Genomic DNA, 8,995 nt, shown 5'->3' on the forward strand with positions numbered 1-8,995 from the left:
AGTCACTGCAGTCATTCTGCATTTAAACACATTCTTCGTCATATATACGCTAGGTCCAGTGTCTACATAAAAGGATGTATTGTTTGTGTATATTATGGCCAACAATCCAAAAGTAATTAGAATGTAAAAAAAAACAGCTAAGGTAAGCTACAATGTTCTAGTATGTCACCAGGGATCAAACTCGCTGCCCTAAACCCGCACCCATTCACCCTTCCTCCATTTCCCTATGTCAGTGCACCTCGCCGCATCACCGTCCATTCGACAACAGATATGACCTAACTACCTCAAATAAGTTGATGTTCGTGTAGTAACTATAATCACCATCATCATCATCATCATCTGGACCTCCTTTCCCACCCAAAGGCAGGGTGAGGAGTAGCAATGTCCAGACAGCCCAAACTTGCCCAGTCCAATGGGCCACGCTTCCAGCCACTCATCATTCAAGCCCCGAATCCTGGCTCTATCGAATACGCCAAAAACATTCACCACATTCTGTAGCTTCACATAAACGTATCCGATTGAGTCAATAGATGATTAGAGTTTATAGTTTCTGCCACGTTTTTTAACATGGCAGAAACTATAAACATCTATTAAACGTTTGAATTTTGATATGATTTGTGTTGTTTGCTTTAATTTCATAGGACGTCTACTATGAGGAGATTGCTCCAGTCGAACTGGAGGGGCCTAAAAACCAAGCTCGGCATACCTCTTCACACCACACATTGCTCCCATGGATCCTTCCTCCCTTCTCATCTCACTATGGCGTGGAAAGGAGGGATACCTTTAACAAATATACAGTATATCCTCATGCCTGTCATTGCACCCATATGTGCTGGGCATCCTTTTTTTTTTTTTTTTTTTTTTTGTCAATCATCGCGTATTTCTATGTAGTTCAGGATACAGAAACTATTTTATGAAAAGGAGGGTAGGAATAACTACGTAAGAAAACTGTGGCGTGACGAAATAGAGACGATGGGAATTTTCAGCATTTAACCTTACGTTATACCGACAAGTGTATGCTGCATACTGTTAGTTATATAAGGCTAGCTAAACGGATGTCATCAGATAGGAGTTTGTGCTTAGTAATACTGCGACCGAAAATATCTGAGAGCTATATCAAACACCAACACGTTCAGCAAGATACATGAAGGTTGGTAATGAGTAATATACCTACATGTTCTTTAGAAACAGTGAAGGTTAATACTGTGTTTTCCTTTGATCAATGATGCTCTAAGATTTTAATTACAGGGAAGTGTGTATCGGGGCTCTAACACGTTCTCGTAATTCACAGTGTAGCCATGCGCTCCAAAAATCAAATCACTGCATTACATTTATTATTTTTTATACACCTTCTGTTCATGCCTTTAATGCACAAGTTTTATATTTCCATCCCCTACATATTATCCCACTGTAAATAAATACATTTAATTTTTACTTACTAACATTAGTAGGGAAGAAAATATCAACCTGCATGAGAGTTATTAAATGTGCTCCATAAAAAGCATGACAAGGGAGTGTTGCAAGAAACAATATTACTGGACAGTTCAGTACTTTGTCCAACCAGCAGTCTTCACGATTACACTGTGGAGGCGCTCTGGGACGGAAGCCACGTGCTTGTGAATGAGAGTCGGTTTCCCTCTCAAGACTTGCCACGCTGGTGTCATGTATTGCATGAGTTGCTCTGCCGTTCTTTCCAGCGCTGGCTACCATATATTCACAATGTTAGCTCACACTTCTTCTATGGGGTTCATGTCAGGGCTGTTGCTAGGCCAGGGTAGATCAACGTGGCACTGATCCTCAGACCATCGTTTCACTACCCTAGCTGTGTGAATAAGGCTGTTATCCTGTATGAAGATAATGGTCTCTGGATATGGTAGGGCGTAGGAGCGGACAGAGGGCATCATCACTTACTCAAGTATCTCCAGATACTTATCTGAAGTGAACCTACCCTCTATCCGTGTGATCTCACCAACCCCATACAGGAAAATCCATCCCCACGCGTTGCAAGTCACATGGCCGCAGCGAGCTATCTGGTAGATGTTCTCCTCATACCTAGAAGACATGTTATATAATGTATAAAGATATGTTTTGGTTTTTATTTCGTATGTTCACACTTGTAAAATCTATCTATATCTATCTATCTGTCTATCTATATCTATATCTAAACCTATCTTTCTATATATCTATCTATATCTGTATCTGTATCTCTCTCTCTCTCTCTCTATAATTACTTCGTATTGTCTCTCCCCCAGCAGTGAGGTTTCCCATAAGATGTGGAGCTGAATGTTTTCTCATCAGAGAAAACTACTCTCCCCCAGTGGTCCAAGCCATCCTCCACGTAACTCTCGGCAAACTGGAGCCGAAATTCCCGATGATGTTCCGTTAACCTGGGTTTGATCGCTGATGTTCGGTGGCTATAGCCCATTTCCTTCATCCTCTGCCGTATAGTCTCCGCAGAACACATCCACCTGTAACTGTTCTCTAGCTGCCATAGTCTCGCTGAGTGGATGGGTTTCAAAATACTCTCATACGCTGATCCTCATCAGCCGTGGTTTTCCTCAGCCGTCCTGGTTTAGGGTGATCTCTCAGATTGCCTTCCGCCTCCCACCTCTTGAGCCAGCGATATACTGTACAGTGGTGCGGTGAATGCCAAGTTCCTCTGCTATATCGCACGTTGATAGGCCACTCTCAATCCCACTAACCTCCCTCGCAGGGCAAGTGTGTCACCTTGACGTTGTTCTATATTTGCTGCCATGACGCTATGACGGTGTGGGTGAGATGTATGGATCCTTCATCACATAATTATGGTGTGAGGAAATGAATGAGACTATGGCAGCACGCTCTTATTATCTCATCTATTAATTCGACCTCCCCATCTATTCAAGCCCAACATATGATAATTTAATTAATTACTTTCTTTAATCACTGGACTATATTCAACGGTTTTGATGCATGGTAAAATACTTGCGTTTCACTGTTTAGGTCATGATACGAAACCATCCTGCTACCGCTAGACTCCTGTGTGCTATGATGCCAGCTACTGTGATGGTGAACTGATATTAAGGCACTTTTAGTTCTCCGTACTTAATCATCTCCATCCATCCATTGCCAGACGCCATGTATCCCAAACGGGGTGGCCAAGGGCTTAGAGTTAATTGTTTTACAGGGAGGGGCACTAATCCTCCACCAACCCCACTTGACACGTAGGGACGCCAACAGCATCTGGTGTTCCCAGGCGGTCACCCATCCAAGTACTAACCAGACCCAACGTTGCTTAACTTCTCTGACCGGACGGGAAGCGGTATACTCAACGTGTTGGTGTTTGATATAGCTCTCAGATATTTTCGGTCGCAGTATTACTAAGCACAAACTCCTATCTGATGATATCCGTTTAGCTAGCCTTATATAACTAACAGTATGCAGCATACACTTGTCGGTATAACGTAAGGTTAAATGCCGAAAATTCCCATCGTCTCTATTTCGTCACGCCACAGTTTTCTTACGTAGTTATTCCTACCCTCCTTTTCATAAAATAGTTTCTGTATCCTGAACTACATAGAAATACGCGATGATTGACAAAAAAAAAAAAAAAAAAAAAAAATGATGCCCAGCACATATGGGTGCAATGACAGGCATGAGGATATACTGTATATTTGTTAAAGGTATCCCTCCTTTCCACGCCATAGTGAGATGAGAAGGGAGGAAGGATCCATGGGAGCAATGTGTGGTGTGAAGAGGTATGCCGAGCTTGGTTTTTAGGCCCCTCCAGTTCGACTGGAGCAATCTCCTCATAGTAGACGTCCTATGAAATTAAAGCAAACAACACAAATCATATCAAAATTCAAACGTTTAATAGATGTTTATAGTTTCTGCCATGTTAAAAAACGTGGCAGAAACTATAAACTCTAATCATCTATTGACTCAATCGGATACGTTTATGTGAAGCTACAGAATGTGGTGAATGTTTTTGGCGTATTCGATAGAGCCAGGATTCCGGGGGCTTGAATGATGAGTGGCTGGAAGCGTGGCCCATTGGACTGGGCAAGTTTGGGCTGTCTGGACATTGCTACTCCTCACCCTGCCTTTGGGTGGGAAAGGAGGTCCGGATGATGATGATGATGATGATGATGATTATAGTTTCTACACGAACATCAACTTATTTGAGGTAGTTAGGTCATATCTGTTGTCGAATGGACGGTGATGCGGCGAGGTGCACTGACATAGGGAAATGGAGGAAGGGTGAATGGGTGCGGGTTTAGGGTAGCTAGTTTGATCCCTGGTGACTTACTAGAACATTGCAGCTTACCTTAGCTGTTTTTTTTACATTCTAATTACTTTTGGATTGTTGGCCATAATATACACAAACAATACATTCTTTTATGTAGACACTGGACCTAGCGTATATATGACGAAGAATGTGTTTAAATGCAGAATGACTGCAGTGACTGCGCTGGGGGTAATTTACCCGAGGTTGAGAGCCACTACTCACGGTGGAGCTCTACAAGTAGCGGGCTACCAGATTCATAGTGTGGACACTCGCTGCTGTTAGTACCAATTTGCAATGAAGTACTTAAACTGCATCACGTATTCGGTTACGAAGCATGATAGTAGGGGGAATAGTTAAGGTAGTTTCATTAGCTGAGCAGGCAATTATTCTCTCTTAGTTAAAATTAATTTTCTGTAACCAAAGTGAATTAATTATAAATGACATCGTACTGAAGGCATATCATACGACTTGCATAAAAGATTTACAAAATTTTCATTGCTAGTGTCATTGAACTGGAATGGCCAATCTTATATCACATATATATTACACTGAAGAATTCCTGAGAGTGTGTAACTGCCTAACCTCTCATATTAGCCCATTTCGTAAGGAAATTTTGCATCTCGATAGATACCAGCACCAACTACAGTAGACAATGTGCCTCGGACAGGTTCCGCTGCTTCAAAAGTCAAAATCATTCGAAACTAACCTCTGAAACACTATTCTGAATGCTTACATTTAAGTTAACCGATACTCATTCCTAAATGTTATTCATACTGTAACTGCAATTGCATCTTGCTTATTTAGTACTTAAACTGTAATGCTGTGTTTTTAAGGCGACTTCTCGTCGTAAAACCACTAGCTACTGAAGCGGGGTCCTCTTTCTAGACCGGAAGTAAAGCACTAACAAAGGAACAGGACATAAAAACCAGGCAGTATACCGTATCACATCTATTACCTAGGTCCTACTCATAACAGTACACATAGAATGATATTTAAGATACAGAGATACAGAGTTAACACTTGGCTTCACAGAATAATCATATGCACTACAATTATCACACAGGGACATTGCAAGTGTTCTTTAATAGGGTTCTTAAGTCACTTGGATGTAATATATAAATGGGGTTGTTCACTTTAAGAATACACGAGATTGGGAGTCTGGTTTAGGGATATTACTATAATAGAGGTAGGGTGCAGGATAGCGACACTCGACACTGTCACCTGGTCACGGGGACACGTACACTTAACTTTTGACTCGCCCGCGCCCCTACCTCTAGACTCACAGAAAACTCCCTGGTTCCGTAATATGGGGAGGGACTAAGACAATTCACAAAATTCACTTTCTGCCCTGGTAACACTAAATTCTGGTGGGCCACTGTTTACTATATTTTCTTGGGTAGTCACTGTCACTGTTTTCCTCTGTTTCCTGGTTATTGTCACTGGCACTGTTTCCCTCTGTTTCCTGGGTATTGTGACTGTCAGTTGCACTCTAGGGTACAGGGAGGCTCTCCCGTCTGGGGCCTCGACCTGAGAGGCGGCCCTCGTCTTAGGGCCGCGCCGGTGGGGTGCAGGGAGGCCCTTTGGTCTGAGGGCCTCGACCTGATAGGTGGCCCTCAGGACTGGGGCCGAACAGCCGGAGTAATCGGGCCTGTTTCCTCCGACTCCGGGGAGTGAGGGAGCCTGGATCGCCTTCGTCGTGGGTTGTGGAGTCGAGCCTGGGCGTCCTGGGACTGCGGGTACCAAGAGGGAGAGGCGCCGTCAGGACTGGACTGCGGCAGCTTCTCCTACGGGGCTCCGGCAGGAACAAGGAACTCCCGGGTGTGGGCGGTAAGTCCGCTATCGGGCCTTGCCACCACTCTAGTGTCTCCTCCGGGGCTATATTCCCGGATGGTGATGAAGGGCTCCCCGAAGGGAAAGAGGCTAGAGGAGGACTCACGTTGCCTGTGGTCTCTCGAGTGTGTCTGGTGGCCGGAGCCGGGGATCTCTTTCCCCTACTACACACTTTGGCTGTAGCCGTGAACTTGCCCGGCGTACGGGGGACACCTATAGGGTGATCGGCTCGGGACCGCCGGCGTGGTGTTGCTCCCGTAGTAGGAGACAAGCCAAAGGGAGGGGCACAGAGGCCACACTCTCTCCAATATGGACTGAACCTACCTTCAGGGAATTCTCTACCCTGGTACGTGCCCTGGCCGGAGCCGAGTGTCTACCCGCATGAAAGACAACTACCGCCCGCACGTTGCGGCTGGGGACCGTCCACGGGGTGTCGCTTCCGTAATAGGGAAGTACTACACGTACGGTAGCAGGGGCTCCTTACCCTGGTCCGTATTCTGGCCGTAGCCGAAGAACAGCAGGAGAGGGATGCATTAAGGCAACTCTCTCTCCCTGGTGTGTTAAGGCCAGAGCCTGGGGTCGCCTTCCCCTTTACACACTCTCTTAGGCTGTAGCCTAGGTTTGTCTTTCTCTTTTTACTTTTTGTTAGGCCGTAGCCTTGGGCCTCCTGCCCTAGAGGGTGTAACAAAGCCATCAATACGGTGTTACCTGGGACTGACTTTATTTCAGTCCCACCCCTATTCTGTCGATCACTGCTCCGCCCGCACAGTAGTTCAGTTCCCCTGATCACCTGGGGTTGGGGCACTTGGGGGTATTTGGGACCCAGGGCCGTGATGCCCTGATGACCCTCTTGCCCGGGGTCACTAACCTCACCGGTGTGTCCTCCTGGGGTGGTGGTGGGGTGGCGGCTCAGTGGTGGTGTGGGGGGTGGTGAGGTGGGAGGTCCTGTGGCGGGCATGGCGGGCATTTTACCACCCTCCGCGTTGTTGAAGTCACGGCCCCGTGACTGGAGGTGGTAGGTGGTGGAGGTGGATGTCTGGTAGGCCGGGGTCAGGTGTTGGGTGAGGCTGACCCAGTGGGTGGTGAAGGTGTTAGGCTCCTGATGGGGGTTGAGCGTGAGGTGGAGGGAGGACGGATGGTTGGTCCGGCGTAGGAGGCGTAGCAGGTGGTAGGTGCCCCTGATTCTGGCTGGTGGGCGGTTGTATGGCTTCCAATGGACTTTCATCACCTTCATCTCAGGGAATGGTGCCTGGTGGAGAGATGAAATTTGAATGCTGGAGAGTGACGGGAGGTTGGTGGTTTTACTGGGGCTAATTTGGTGGGAGGAACGTCGCCCTTTGGGGAATTGGGAATTGGGGAAGGTCCAACGTGCTTGGTGGTGGGGGTGGGTTATGGGGGAGGTGTTTGGGGGGGTATGTGGAGAGGGTGGGTTTTGAGGTGGGTGTGCGATGGGTGGAGGTGTCGGTGTGTATCTTGCAGGTGGGCGTGAGAGGCGTCCTGATCTGGTGGTGGTAGTGGTGATGGTGGGTGTGGGTGGCGAGGCTGGTTGTGTGCGTGGTGGTGGTGAGGGTGTGCGGGGGGTGGGGGGGATGGTTGGGGGTGTGGTGTGGCGCGTATAATGAGAGTGGTCATGAGGGAGGGTGGTGGTGGGTGTGGAGGTGGTGGGGTGGTGAGTGGTGTGGTTTTCGGGATGGGTGGGCGGTTGTGGTGATGTGGGTGGCATGGGCAAAGTGGGTTGGGAGGTGGTGGGTGGATGGGTGTTAGGTGGGTGAATTTCAGGTTGTGAGGTAGTGGTGGTTTCAGCCTGTGGTGGTGGTGTGTTGGGGGGTGGGCTGGTTGCTGGTGAGTTTGAGGAAGGGGGTGAGAAGGAGTAGAAGTAGGAGTCTGGGGGGTGATTCTGAGAAAGGTCGGGGCGGACAGGTGTGCGGGCCGGGGTGCAGGTAGGCTTAGCGCGGAGGTGGGCAGTGTTGGGTGGGTGGAAGGGGCGCACGTGGCAATTTCTGTACGTGCGGTGTTGTCCTTGTTGATCTGTAGTGACTTGGTATGGGTTGGGTACTCGCACAATTTTGTAAGGTCTGTTGAATCGGGGGGAGGTTTTGGGTGGGGTAGGCAGGTTTGCGACGACAACGGACTGGCCAGGTGTGTATGGGTTGGAGTGGGTTGCGTCAGGTGCTAGGTCTTGTTGTGAATGCAGATGGTGGAGGCGGCGTTTGAGGTGGTGGAGAGGGTCGGTGGTGGAGGGTGGGGTGGGTGGTTGTAGGTGGTGGCGGAGTGGTAGGAGTAGGGGCGATTCTCCAAAAACTCTCTCATGTGGAGTTATTCCGTCTTCTCGTGGGCACGTATTTAAGCCCCATTGTATGATCTTGACGTGGGCAGGCCAGTCTTCGTTTCCTGTTTGCATAATGCGCGTGTGGACCTGGTTCATAAGGGAGTGATGGCTTCTCTCGCAGATGCTGTTGCCCTGAGGCCAGTAGGGGGATGAGTGGGAGATGTGGTATCCGAATATGCTTGCTAGTTCTTCCCAGACTTTTCCCGTAAATTCTGGAGCGTTATCCGAATGTAGAGCCTGTGGAATCCCAAAATAAGGGAATACACATTGGGTGAGGGCATCGGCAAATGATACTGCGTTGTGATCTTTGGCGGGGCAGGCGATGATAAACTTTGAATATACATCCACGAAGGTAATTATGTACTTGTAGCCTGCTTTTGGTGTGAGAGGGCCGACGACGTCTAAGGAGAGTAGTTGCCATGGTTTTTGTGCTGTTAACTTTCCTGTAGGGCCTGGTGTTCGGGTGATGTCCTTTCCTAGGGCACATGCTCGGCATGATTGTATGATCTTCTTTGCGATGGTGGATGGGTTCGGGGTCCAGTACATATCATTAAAGACTTGTAGCAGTT

At 47.8% G+C, this 8,995-nt stretch overlaps 1 protein-coding gene and 1 pseudogene across 1 annotated transcript in view; one reads left to right on the forward strand and one right to left on the reverse strand.

The window, feature by feature from the left end:
* The window catches only part of LOC145394540 (uncharacterized), a 91,315-nt gene that overhangs the window by 35,424 nt on the left and 46,896 nt on the right, over nucleotides 1-8,995 (forward strand). The gene's annotated exons all lie outside the window — the stretch shown is intronic.
* On the reverse strand, nucleotides 3,211-3,326 carry LOC145394576 (5S ribosomal RNA; annotated as a pseudogene).

The sequence above is a fragment of the Coenobita brevimanus genome, chromosome 27, assembly GCF_032717465.1.
Source record: "Coenobita brevimanus isolate Jiangsu-jjx chromosome 27, ASM3271746v2, whole genome shotgun sequence".
Taxonomy (NCBI): Eukaryota; Metazoa; Arthropoda; class Malacostraca; order Decapoda; family Coenobitidae; genus Coenobita; species Coenobita brevimanus.